A 13966-nucleotide genomic window follows, 5' to 3' on the forward strand; every position below is an offset into this window, starting at 1 on the left:
AGTAAATCTCCATTTGCTGGGGTTTAGGAAAAGTTGTGAGGGGAAGGAGATGGAATTATAGCTACATGGCTCCAGCCCCCAGCACTCCCACCTTCTGCTGTCCCAAATACATATTTTTAAAAAATCCCCATCTCCCTCAAAAAAACAAACAATCCCTCAGCTCCAAGCCACTTTGCAAACTGAGCACAAGTATGTTATCTCACTTTGCAGGTGACCAGATCCCCAGGCCCACTTATTCCAAAGGAGGAGCAAATAAATAATACACAAATAAAGGTCAGCTGAGTATAATCCAAAATGAGGGAATAACTGCACTGCACTGTGTGTGATGTACGCCCAGAACAATGGAGAGGAGAGAGTAAGAAATGAGCCAGTTAAGGCTTTCCAAAATCCAGAATCAAAGAAGCTTGCTGGTGGCCTCTGGGCCATTTCAGACTCAGCAGCGAAGGGGAAGAGTTTGACCAGCTGAGTTACTGAATGCATCTCCTGCAGGCCCCCCCCCGCCCCCCGAACTGTCACAGACTCCTCAGAGCACAGCAAGGGAGGAGCAGACCTGGGCAATAAAGGGATGGATGAAGTCACAGACTCTGACAGACTTCTGGTACGCAGACAGTTTTCAGGACAGAATGAGCAAAGAGACTGTGCAGCAGGTTGGAATCCAGCATAAGAGTAACCAGACACTTGACGCCTCTGGGCATTTCTGTAAGAAGGATCAAACTGACAGGACAAGGCACTGGCCTCCTGGTTTAGCAGTTAAGCAGGCCACAGAGAGGCTTTTTTTAAAATGAGCTTGCCAGATAAAAGAGAGAAATCGGGACAAAAGGTGACAATTCTGGTGTGGGATGAGAATATGCAGAGGGGAACGACACACATGTTTTGGCCTGGGCACAGTTTGGTTTTAAGGTCCCTAAAAGTAGTCAAAGGATTCTTGGGTGTTGCTACAACCCCAGTGGGCACTTGAGGAAAGTTGATCAGGGGATGTTTTTATGGCTATGAGAAGTTTGTAAGGCAGCCAGGGCCTGGATAATGGGGGGTTTTAATTATGCTGATACTGATGGACAAAATAACTGCGCCGAAAACCCCAAAAGGAAACCGGCTGCTGGAGGGGAGCGCAGGCTCGATCCATACACAGTGTGTTAACTCACCTGAGTAGTCTGAAGCTTGTGCTGGCCCCAGTGCCAGGAAATGAGCCGAGTATGATAAATACAGTCGGGAGGCATCTGGAATCCAAATGTTTACAACATTGTTCAATTTCAAATATCCATGAGAATCAAAGCGCTAAAGGAGGTAGCCGCAAAGCTTCTGGTTTTACGGGGCTGCCTGTGAGGAAGTATGAGGTGCCCTCAGGGACTGAGGCTGGGATTCCACCACGAGGAGGAAAGGCTGCAAATGGTGGGAAATATTTCAGGGACTGTTGCAGAGATTTGTAGAAAATCTCTTGATGCATCAGGGAACTGAACACAGCTCTCCAGCTACAGCCCCAACCACTGCACCAGCCTGCCTTTTTCCTGAGGGGGTGACGGCCACAGGCTGTTTGTTGTCGAGGCTGCTGGAGGCTCAGGGCTCATCCCTCTGGGGAGAAGGAGGCGTGTTGGGGAGAAGCTTCAGTCTTTTCTACGGCCAGTCCCTGGAAACAGCAAGCTGCTGGTGGATTTGCCTGCATTCCTCAGCCCAAAGCAGCAGGAAGCTCTGTGTAATTTAGGTCCCCTCATTAGGCTCCCCTGAATTTTCTTCTATTTTATTTGCAAGGAAAAATAATAGAAACAATTCGGGGCTTAGGGGAGCTTAACGAGGGGGCTAAATTACACAGGGCCCAGTAAAATAATAGTATCCAGTGAGTTCTCCCAGGGGCCATTTGCCAGAGCGTGGATTTAGTGAGGCTGTTTACACACACACCTGTTGCCAGCGGCTGCTTGCCATAGAGTCACAGCAAAGAAAGTGGAGCTGATGGCAGGCCTGTGTGTCAGTGCGGCACAAAACCCTGGCTGGCTAAGTGTGACCAGGACTGTGCTTGGTGAAAAGGATGGAGGATGAAGCTAGGGCTGAGACGCGCTTGATTTGCTACCAGTGTAACCTGTCCCCCTCTGGGCCCAACCCACAGAGATATGGGTCTGGTACAGTTCTTAGTTTGAGTGTCTGGGTTATAGAGATTCCTGTGTGCAGCTGAAGAGGTCCCCAGTTCAATCCCCTTGGCCTAGTGTGGGCCAAAATGGCAGCCACCCATATGCGGTGGCTCATCTGGGATTCAAACTGTTGTGGGCCACACGTGTATGAGTTGAGCTTCCCCAGCCCTGAGAAAGCAGGTAACCCCGTGGGCAGTGTGGACTAGCGATCCCCAGCCCACAGAAGCTCTGGGTGTGTTACAGCTCTTAGCTCAGGCTGTGACCACTTATGCTTTTAGTTCTGGAGGTCACCAGTAGCTGTCCCCCAACATTGTAACTGGGGGCCCCCTGCCAACTTTCTTTCCCTCCAGCTCCATAATGAGCACATTGCAGGACTGGGGCCTCGGGCTGTGGCAAGCCCTGTGTCCTGGGAAGGCTTGAGGTGAGGGTGCAGAAAACCTACTAATTTGTTTAACAAAACTCCCCCCATGCCTCAAACTCAAGAGGGAGGCAAACTATCCTGGGGCACTCCCGTGTAAATGCTAGTACTTGGCTCCTGGGGAATATGCTGCGTGCATGAAGAGCCGAGCAGCGTGTTTGGCTGGTGTCATGTGAAAGGAGGCCTGGGGGCGTACAAAAGCCTTTTAGAGCAGCTAAAGAGTATCCACTGCTAGGATTGTTCTTTCTTCCTTTCTGTACCTTACATCTGGTGCATCCCAAAAGCAAATAATTTGATCCTTAAATGCATTGTGTTTCTGGGATAAGCATGTCTGGTGGGACAGGTTTAGCAGTTCCCAAGAGGAGGGTGAGTTCTGTGAGAGGGAGGGAAAACTGCTCCCCTGTTTGGTGCAGCTCTGGGGAGTCTTTCCCAGCCCCTCCCTGCTATCAGAGCAGAACTGCCCCCAGCTGTGAGAGTGCAACAGCTGGTCAGCGTGAGCTGATGTGGGCGGCCAGGCAAGGAGGCTCGGGTGAAATTACAGGATTTGTGGTCTTTTTATTGGTGGGTTTGGTCTCCTGGGAGAGGTGAATACAACTTTATGGTTTGGGTATTCAGCAGAGTTAGAGGGGGCTGGGATTGCTCTCAGCTGGAGGAAGAGCACTTTCTCACTGGGGCTCATTAGCCTGATACCGCTTCCTTTTCCTTTTCAGGGGTTATGTACTGGATCCCAGGCTGGCTGTTGTCTGAAGTCTGGAGGGAGCAAAGGATTCTCTAAGGACTCTGACCTTGTGGGAGCAAGTGACTGGTAGGAACTGTTTTCATCTATGAATAGTTGTGGTTTTATTGCCTCCATAGGTCAGCCTGCTGCTGTTGGGTGGAGATGGTGCCTTCCTCACTGGGAAATGTTTCTTACCCAGGGTTAATCAGCTAAGCCCTGCCCCTGCACTGAACTCTGCGTGTGCAGACTGCTGAGCCTGCCTGGACCCCTACTGAAGTCAATGGGGAATCAGGTGGGTTTGGGGGAGACCATCTGTGTGGAGCTTGTTGCAGAGCTGGGGCCTAGGTTTGTTCTTTAGGTGTGTGCTTGTGTTATATGCCTGATCTAAAACATACAGGGTGGTCAGGCTTCATAGAGCAAGCCCCCACTCGCCCACGTAAAGGTGCTGAACTGCATCAACACAAAATAAATGACTGAGTTATTCTAACCTTGCTCTGAGGGGTCCTCTCCAGTAGTTCTAAGCTCTTTCTAGCCATAAAACACACACGGATGTGAAGGACAAAAGTTCTCCAAAGAAAGACATGCTCAGTGTATCTACCCCCCACTCCCCATCCAAAACAGCGATTCAAATCACAGTGCTGGGGCTGCTGTGTTAATGTGACATGGCTCTGATCCTGCAGATTTGCAACTGGAAGCTAAGGGAAGGGTCTATGTAAATCTCTGCAGGATCAGGCCCTATGTTTGTATCGGTGTTTGACAATATGGTGGGACCTAGGGAGGGTGAGAGTGGTGCTGTGCTGGGATTGTTGTTAATGTGATGCAGCTTCTGGTTGAGGCTGCCAGCTAGGGACGCTCCTTCGCTTTCGGTAATGTTCAGACAAAGCTGGTCCTCCGCTGTTTGCCCTCTCTTGAGTCAAACTTACTTTAATATGGACGTGTTGTATATTACTAGAGTGCTATGCACATGGATTTTAAAGCAAAGGCGTTTGCCTCCTATCCCAATGCTGGGAAGGGATGTTCCAGGGCAGCTTGGCATAAACTTCAGTCTCCAAATGGCCAAAGCCCTGGTGTGTCAGGTCCTGGGCAGCATGATGTGCTTTGGAGCACGGCTCATTGGGGCAGTGTAGCTGCGGAATATTTCCCTTTCTTTATTCTCTGAACTGCTGCCGATCACGTAAGGGCAGGGCCATTCTGTGAAGAATGGTGCAAAGGCTACTAGGAAGGTTGGAGACTCAAATGATGCACTGAAGAAGCAAAGGGGCTGTAATGCATGTGGCCATTCTATGCTGCCATGTGTGATTCTTCTGGAGGGACCAGCAATTGGAGGAGAATAAAATCAATTTCCAAGCAAGTGTTTTTACTAGCTGGTAAAAGGTGCTTTTGAACAACACCCCTTACCTTCTTCCTGGTATTTCTGGTGTTCTCTGTTTTGGATAAGGTGGGGAACCACTTTATTGAAGGGGTGTGGCTGTGAGCATCACTCGTACTATAATGCATTCCATGAAATTTGGGGCACTACAAATAGATGCATGGGCAGCAGCCCTTTTAATTACCCTAATCTCTTGAGGGAGCTGGGAGTCTACTTTCCAACGCAGTGCAGATGTGAAGGTAGCAGTGCCTGTCTAGAACGGTCATGTACTCAACAGCCAGGGAAAGTTAAACTGGGAGATGCTGTGGCTTGTGTCTTTTCTGCATCCAGTGCACTGACGAAGTGTAGCTTTATGGGGGAAAGGCTCTGAGCAGTGCCCAGGGTTTGATCGGGAAACACTATCCCACTAGGAGGGTGGTGAAGCACTGGAATGGGCTCCCTACGGAGGTGGTAGAACCTCCATCCTTGGAGGTTTTTAAGGCCCAGCTTGACAAAGCCCTGGCTAGGATGATTTAGTAGGTGTTGGCCCAGCTTTGGGCAGGGGGTTGGACTAGATGACCTCCTGAGGTCCCTTTCAACCCTGATCTTTTAGGATTCTATGACCCTCAGTACAGCCCCTTTCAAAGTTGAACAGAATGTGGTATATTGCAGATGTGGAAATATATTGTATGGAGGGGATTTTCAGGCTGGAAAGAATTGAACTTGGTGATTATGTATGAAAAAGGGATCGTAACTGACTTCACCGCCAGTCATTTTCCACCAGCCTCTCAGCAAAGTTGTCTCCCAGGCCCCTTTGTGACTGTCTGCTGGAAATGTGATGTTAATCATGCTGCTGGCCTGAGACTCACAAGGACGCTTGTTCCAAACTGAAATCTCTTCTCTGCTTTCTGTAGCAAGGAGTTAATGTTCTAGCCTGCTTTCCACTCGGTTGTCGTCATCCTCCACCAGGGATGACACCGAGATGGTTGTTAGTCTTTGTCCTCGGGCAGGAATCCCAGCCCATCTTAATTAAAGAGGCAAAATGCTACCCAGTGTAACAGTCACAGTGCTGCTGCTGCTCCTGGCCACTCTGCTCTGTGGCACTGGGCACTAGAGGAGCTGGTCTGGTGCCGCAGCTGCTTTAAAGTTGAAGCGTGACACATTCTGTTGTTGCTCATTTGCTTCATGATTGAAATTCTGCTCAACTTCCGCCTCCAGTTGGTGGGGAGAATGGGGGAGTGCTGTTGCTTGCTGAGAAACTTCCTATCCCTATACTAGGCAGAGTAAGGTAGAAAAGAAGTGAAGGGATTGTGAGGAGCTGGCTGGCATAGCAAGTACAGAAATGAATCTGGTTGAATAATCCCAATGCGTGTCAGAAGCACCACTGGGGAGTGGTTATGTGATAGCCACCCACGCACCTGATTCTCCAGGTGGAATGCCACAAAGAAAAGGGCAATTCCTCTCTCCGGTCACACCTACACAATGCCTTGCTCTCTAGTTAGCATGTATTCAGCTCTTAAATCTTTCACTATGTGTGAGAGGGGATTGCTTGGCCCAGAGTCCTTCATATGAAGTATTAGTCCTTTGTGACCAATATGCAACATTAAAAAGGCCTCAGGCATCAAGTGTGGTTGAGACCAGTTTGTGTGTGGGTGAGAGAGATCATTTACAGTTGACCTAAATGAAAATCTTATACGGTAGTTTGCGAAATGGCTAATGCACCATAGACAAAGCATAGTGTCTTTGTTAAAGTTTAAAATACTTTGTTTCATTGTATTTTTAGGTATAGGGCCCCTTAAATAATTTACCACTGTGTATGTACCTTCAATCACAGCTCAGCTGAGGCCTTGTGATGTCTGGATCTTGTGATCAATGAGAGAGATCAGTGGTTTGAATACAAGATAAAAATGAATCAAAGCTCTAGTGAAGTAGCTGTCCCAAAATGCCATGAAAGAAAGCTAGGTGAGGTCTGTGCAAATCTTCCTTGTTTGAAGATGTTATCAAAATCTCAGCAGCTGGTGAGTCTCGTTGCAGGAACTGAGTCTGATGATTGAATTGTCTGTGTGTAGTTGAAGGAATCTCTCTTCTATGTACTTGGTAAACAAGAGCCAAATTCAGTAACCACTCTGGCTTGTGTACACAGCAGAGACACATGGAGTTTGTGGGGGGGGGGGGGGGAACAATTTGCAGAGAAGGTGGAGAGATTTTAGCCATTCTCCCCAATAAAATAACATGTTACAAGGCAAACTCTGCATGCCCGTACACAGCTTAGCTCAGAAGCAGTAATTAAAAAAAAAAACAAAAAACAAAACTTATTGCGAAGAGTTGTGAAGTTGGCAAAAACTAATGGGCTGTTCTGGGTTGGGATCAGGTCCATTTTTTTTCCCTCTTTTTAAAAGCAAAACAAAACAAAAACCTCAGGCCCTTTGAATAAATGGCTTTAGTTTTCTCCCACCTTTTCAAGTTTCTCTATCTGCCTTCTCCTTCTCTCTTGCAGGCTCCAGAGACACTTTCCCAATACACCCACCTCCCTTTCTGAACTGGAAAAATACTTTCTGAAGTAACTTTCTGTATTGCTCTTTTGGGAGGGCTTTTGTTCCCTTCCCTGGATGCTGTAAGCACAGAGCTGTCTGAGAAGGCACTTTGAGTTAGAGCTGCTGGCAGCATTGCTTGAATTCAAAGGCTCCTGAGGCCGGAGGAGGGAGGCCTTTATAAAGAGTTAGTGAGGATGTAGTCCAGTTTCCCTCCTTATTGGAGATGGGCAGCTGGTGGAGAAATGCCTGATGTTTTTGGGGAGCAAGGGAAATGGGTATCCCCATATCAGGATGTATCTGAGCTTTCCTAGTCTAGAAAGGAAGATGAAGTGAGCTGTAGCTCCTGAAAGCTTATGCTCAAATAAATTGGTTAGCCTCTAAGGTGCCACAAGTCCTCCTTTTCTTTTTGCGAATACAGACTAACACGGCTGTTACTCTGAAACCAAGGATTATTGAGTGGTTATGGTGTCAATCCTCAAAAAGAAAAGGAGTACTTGTGGCACCTTAGAGACTAACCAATTTGTGTCTCCCAAGCCCCAGACTAATTCCATGTGTGACCCTGGGCAAGCTATGTAGTCTCTCTGTGCCTCAGTTCCCCATCTGTACAATGGGGATATTAGCACTGCCTTACCTCACAGGGGAGGGGGTGAGGATAAATGCATTAAAGACCGTGGGGCACTTTGGAGCTGTAGTGAATACATTCAACAGCACCAGTATGCTCTCTCTTATTCCAGTCTTGGGATTCTTTCCTGACACTGTGATTGCTGTTAATCTGCTGTTTGTTCCACAGTTTTGCAGTACATGTGGATGAGGCTGACAGCCCTATACATCTTGCTTGCAGTGCCAATCTGCATGAGTGCCCTTAGAATACTTATTATAGGTTTTCATTTAGCTGGAGTGATTCTCTCTCTCTCTCTCTCTCTCTCGTTCATGCTGGCTTTCTGAAAGGGGCTGAAATCTAATAGACCGAGACAATCATCAATATGAAATATTTCATACATAAAACATGCAGCAGCTAGTCTCGGCCTGAGATCTAGCTGAATGAGGTTTGGCTGACAGCGACTGAAAGCAGTTGTCTGTAAACAGTCTATAGAGATGTCCTCTTCTCCTAAGCCGCAGTTATAAGGCAAAAGAGGGCACAAAATGAAACTTATCAAGGAGCTGTAATAATTCAAGCTGCCTTGTGCTGATCTCTTGGCTGCCCTTATGGGAATAAAGCCTCGATTTCAAAGGACCCTGACTCTCTCCTTACGCGGCAGGAAAGGTGGCCCTGCCAAAGCTGTTGTGGCATGGAGAAGTTGGCTGGGGGTGAAGATCTCGTGGGTGGCAATGCCAGCAAACGCTGGGCAAATGGAACAAGGGGGCGCTGATGTCAGGTGGTTTTTTTTTTTTCCCTAAAGGTGCTGATCATCTGCAGCACCCATTCACTTCAGTGAGACATGTAGGGTGCTCAGCGGCTCTGCAAATCGAGCTGTTAGAAACTCAGGCAGAAATTCTTTAAGAACAACATAGGAACGGTCCTACTGGATCAGACCCAAGGTCCATCTAGCCCAGTGTCCTGTCTTCCAACATCGGCCAATGCCAGGTGCCCCAGAGGGAATGAACAGCACAGGGAATCACCAAGTGATCCATCTTGTTGCCCGTTCCCAGCTTCTGGCAAACAGGCTAGGGACACCATCCCTGCCCATCCTGGCTAATAGCCACTGATGGACCGATCCTCCATGAACACATTTAGCTCTTTTTTTTTTTTTAACCCAGTTATGGTCTTGGTCTTCACAACATTCTCTGGCAAGGAGTTCCACAGACTGACTGTGCTTTGTGTGAAGAAATACTTCCTTCTGTTTGTTTTAAACCTGCTGCCTATTAATTTCCTTTTGTGACCCCTGTTCTTGTGTTATGAGAAGGAGTAAGTAACACTTCCTTATTTACTTTCTCCAAACCAGTCATGATTTTATAGACCTCAATCATATCCCCCCTTAGTCGTCTCTTTTCCAAGCTGAGAAGTCCCAGTCTCATTAATCTCTCCTCATCTGGAAGCCATTCCATATCCCTAATAATTTTTGTTGCCCTTTTCCGAACCTTTTCCAATTCCAATATATCTTTTTTGAGATGGGGCGACCACATCTGCATGCAGTATTCCAGATGTGGGCGTACCATGGATTTATACCAAGGCAATGTGATATTCTCTGTCTTATTCTCTATCCCTTTCTTAATGATTCCCAACATTCCGGTCGCTTTTTTGACAGCTGCTGCACATTGAGTGGATGTTTTCACAGACCTATCCACAGTGACTCCAAGCTCTTTCTTGAGTGGCAACAGCTAATTTAGACCCCATCATTTTATATGTATAGTTGGGATGATTTCCAATGTGCATTACTTTGCATTTATCAACATTAAATTTAATCTGCCATTTTGTTGCCCAGTTCCCATGTTTTGTAAGGTCCCTTTGTAACTCTTCACAGTCAGCATTGGAATTAACTGTCTTAAGTAGTTTTGTATCATCCGCAAATTTTGCCACCTCACAGTTTACCCCTTTTTCCAGATCATTTATTAATATGTTGACTAGGACTGGTCCCAATACAGACCCCTGGGGGACACCACTATTTATCTCTCTCCATTCTGAAAACTGACCATTTATTCCTACCTTTGTTTCCTATCTTTTAACCTTAGAGACTAACCAATTTATTTGAGCATAAGTACTTGAGTGCCACAAGTACTCCTTTTCTTTTTGCGAATACAGACTAACATGGCTGTTACTCTGAAACCTATCTTTTAACCAGTTACCAATCCATGAAAGGACCTTCGCTCTTATCTTTGCACAGAGAATATTCCTTAATGATTCTGTCAATCACAGGCTACTTTATGGTCAGCTCGTACAAAGAGGCATTCACAGAAGCCATTCCAATGGGCCAGAGGTGGACGCTCTGCATTTCCATTCAGGCTGTGACCTCCTTTCAGTGGATCGGCTTCAAAAGGGAGATCAGCTGAGTTCTAAACCCAGGAGGTGGCAGGCAGGGCTTTGGTGGTACAAGGGGGCTGGAATTCTCAGGCCTCTGCCAGGGGTGCAGGAGACATTTTAAAGGAGAAATATTGTGGGGTAGAACTGACCTCCATGCAGGGAGCTAGCCTGCAAGGGATCTCTTTCCTGCTTAAAAGTTCCCCTGTAGCAGGGGACCACAGTCTTAAACTCTCATTCAGCTGTGAAATCATCACCCTTTGCTGCATGCAGTGCAAGTCTCAAAGCCGAAGGACAGCAGCTACCTGCACTGATGCTGTGACTGTCCGTGATGATGGGCAGTGTAGCACCTGCCAACGTGACTCAGTGTGAGCTGGTACAGAATGTCCAAGGGGAAGGCCCCAGAGGAGATGCAGTAGATAGCGCAGTTTTCCTCCTTGTTCTAGGGCATCTGTCCTAGTGAAATGACACATTCCCAGAACTCCATCCTTACCAATGTGTGACAAGAATAACTTGGGGTTTTATGGTTGTCCTGCTAAGATCTTAATGCTTATTTAATCAACGCAGTTCAGACTGGAGGGAGGGTGCAAGTACATTCAGGTGCTTAATGGACCATTTAAAAACTAATACCAGACTCCCTGACAACTAGTCAATTGTTCTAGCTTCTTCCCACATGGTCTACTCATTTCTCTTCTCTGTCATCATCCACTGTCCTCTCTCAGGACAGTTTTGAAAGACTTGAGCATAATTCTAGTGACGGAATAATTACAGTGTTTGTAAGCTGGAGAAAGCTGTGAGTAATTATGGCCCAGTTGCAGATGTAACATCTATTTACATAGGCTTAGATAGGTAATCACTAGATAAAATTGTCCATCAGCAGCACATAATAAAATGCAGAGCAACAAGGAAACCTCTGTGTTCAGACTGGATTGCTGCTGGTCCCAGCACAAGTACAGGGTCTAGTCTGAAAGACTTGACTTGACCTGGTGATTTTCCCTGGAAGAATGTTGTCCTTTGATAGCTTGCCCGGATTAATTGGAACACAAGCATGGAAGATCCTACTTCCATGATCAGCTTCTCTTCCTTAGCAAGGAATTTCCTTTTGTGCGCACACGTGTGTGTGTAATATATATATGAAATGCTTTAATTTTTTTTGTGTTCATTTTTAATTCATGCCATGAACGATCCCTAAACGCATTTGCACGGCTTGGAATCAAGCAGCTTTTCACCCTCAATTTAAAAAAACCACAAGCTGCTGCTGCCATCTGGTGATAGAATAAGAAAAGGTTGCAAAGTGCTATTTGCTCGGAGGACCTGGGGGAGCAGGAAGTACCACAGGTATCACTGCATCAGATTTGCAGCTTGAAACAGCAAAGCACTTTTTTAATGCAATGGTAAATGCTGTTTTGAAGCGGCCTGTATGCCGGACTGACCGACTTACTCACTGGGTTTATGCTTTGAATTAAGATTAAGGTGATTATTCTTTAAAAATTCCTAATATAGTGGTTTACATTAGTTTGATATCTGCTTTTTACCTTTTAAGTAGCTGGTTGTGAGTAATTTACTTAAAAAAACTGATTGCCTGACTTACAGCTTTCCGAGGAAACAGAACCGATACGTTCCATCAGAACAGGCTGATGTAGCCTGAACAAAGCACTAGGCTATGTACTGTAGGAAGCGATTCTCCACTGGGACTGGGTGATCGAATAGGCATCTTCCCTCTTCATTGTCCTTGATGAGGCTTTGTTAATATTGCTTGAAAGCAGGTGCTAAACTAGACAAATTACTTTAGCAATTACACTGGCTTTCCTCATTAGTTGTAATTAGTGTACAATGAACACTCCAGTGCTGTAATAGCCATCTTCTGAAAGTAATGTAAACAGCACATCTGTGCAGAATACCCACAAGAGAAATCTCTTCCTAGCCTGCTGTGTCCTAAGACTTACAAAAACAAAATGAGAAACTAAGTACCCTAATGGGGAGGGTAGGGGGAATTTCCATCCCCTTAAAGATCCCATCTACAACTGGAGCCTTTTAGCAGTGTTTAAAGCAACTCCTGAGAAGCAGAGACCAGACCTGCAAGAAACACTGAATTATAATGGAAATTCTCTGCATACTGCATACTTTAAAGACTTCCCTTGTGAAGGCATGGAGCTGATCATAAAACTTTAAAAGGGTATGTGGGGAAAAATAGAATTTAATAAAATTTTAGTTTATATTTTTTTTAAATTCCTGATAACAGGAGGGTTATTCAGAGCTCTTTCCAAAAGATCTGATCTTTCTCTCCTTTCAACAACCATTGCTGCCCCAGTACAGTTTATATTGCAGATTCATAGAATATCAGAGTTGGAAGGGACCTCAGGAAGTCGTCTAGTCCAACCCCCTGCTCAAAATAGGACCAATCCCCAACTAAATCATCCCAGCCAGGGCTTTGTCAAGCCTGACCTTAAAAACCTCAAAGGAAGGAGATTCCACCACCTCCCTAGGTAACGCATTCCAGTGTTTCACTAGATTGTTGTAGCTAAGACAACTACCTATAAAGTGGGAAATATCTCTTGTTCTGAAATCTACTGAATGTGCCAGAATTGCAGCGGCTTCCTCCCCACCCCTTTTAATGATTCGTCACAAATGTATTCTGATTTATATTTTACATCTGAAAACTATTCTGTGGATCCAATAGTCCTGGCAGCATTAGGGGCCAGTGTCTCCACTGCCATGTTTCTTGTGCCATCATTTACACTCGTGCAAAGTGACTGTGAAATTGCAGCCTTTTAACACCCATCTTGCCCTGGCTGAGATAACTGTGCACACATGGGGCAAGGCACCAGAGAATCAAGTCCTAAGGGAGTTACTGTCTCTTTAGGTTACAAATGAAATACATGGAGACAGGTGTACAGCACTTGCAGTGACGTGGAAGGCACTTGTTGGCAAGATAAAATAACCAGGCCCCGAGGGGAACCCTTTTGTCTGCTGTTTCCTCTTTTGTGAGGTCTGTATGGGAGTTTGACAGGTCAGGTCCTGGGTTTGCAGACTTCAAAGCTGTGGACTGCACATGTTCAGATTATTGATTTGTCTGTCCCACAAAATGTGTTTTCCTGGCTGGTTTCCAAACAAGTCCTGCTACCCTGTGAGCTCTAAACATGATCTGGGACCTCGTTGTGACGTGCCCCTCACCCTGACATCCAGAAGCTCTAGGAACACATTGGTAGTGATGATACTTAAGTACTGACAATCTGCTCAGCCTCTACATTGTGGGTCTTGACCCCAGGGGATTTATGGCTCAAACACAGATAAGATGCATGGGAGAGTAAGAGGATGGGTTGAATTTGACATTTCTCTGCTCCCCCCCCCTTATCTGCGCTCTGTTGGGTGGAGAAGGCAGCGTTCGACTGACATGGGTTAGTGCTTGCTACCTGGTGCAAGAAGTGAGTGTTTAGGAGGGATTTGGACGAGGAGACAGGGTGATTGCTCTGTGTGTGGAAGATGGCACAAACGTGGCAGCTGGAGAAGGAAAGCAAAGGGGCTGAGCCTGGCATGGTGGGCAGAGAAAGGATACGTTAAACACTAAACTCTATCTGAATGATGGAGGGTGACCGATGATGACGTCCCTGGGGCAGTAGACAGTCCAGACAGACCCATGCGACTTGACTCTGTTGTCCTGTGGAAAGCCCAGCAAAGCTAGTGGGCTGTTTCATGGATGCAAGAATCCATTTGCTGGACCAGGGCTGAAATTAGCAAATGAGACTATATGTCCATGGAGTCAAGACTTTCAGATTCTGTGTCCAGCTTCCACTGAAGTCAGACTTTGCAAGGCCCCCAGAGAGAATTGCCAAGCTCCTTTATCAAGGAGAACTGAGTACCCTCGCCTCTTG

The 13966-nt window shown here is 46.3% G+C and overlaps 1 long non-coding RNA gene across 1 annotated transcript in view; it reads left to right on the forward strand.

The window, feature by feature from the left end:
- Positions 1–3250: 3250 nt before the first annotated feature.
- The window catches only part of LOC311513339, a 77820-nt gene continuing 67104 nt past the window's right edge, over positions 3251–13966 (forward strand). The window contains exon 1 of the long non-coding RNA XR_014709707.1: positions 3251–3343. This is a non-coding gene — a long non-coding RNA (uncharacterized lncRNA). The remainder of the gene's footprint in view (positions 3344–13966) is intronic.

The sequence above is a fragment of the Lepidochelys olivacea genome, assembly GCF_965140295.1.
Source record: "Lepidochelys olivacea isolate rLepOli2 genome assembly, chromosome: 26".
NCBI classification, from domain to species: Eukaryota; Metazoa; Chordata; order Testudines; family Cheloniidae; genus Lepidochelys; species Lepidochelys olivacea.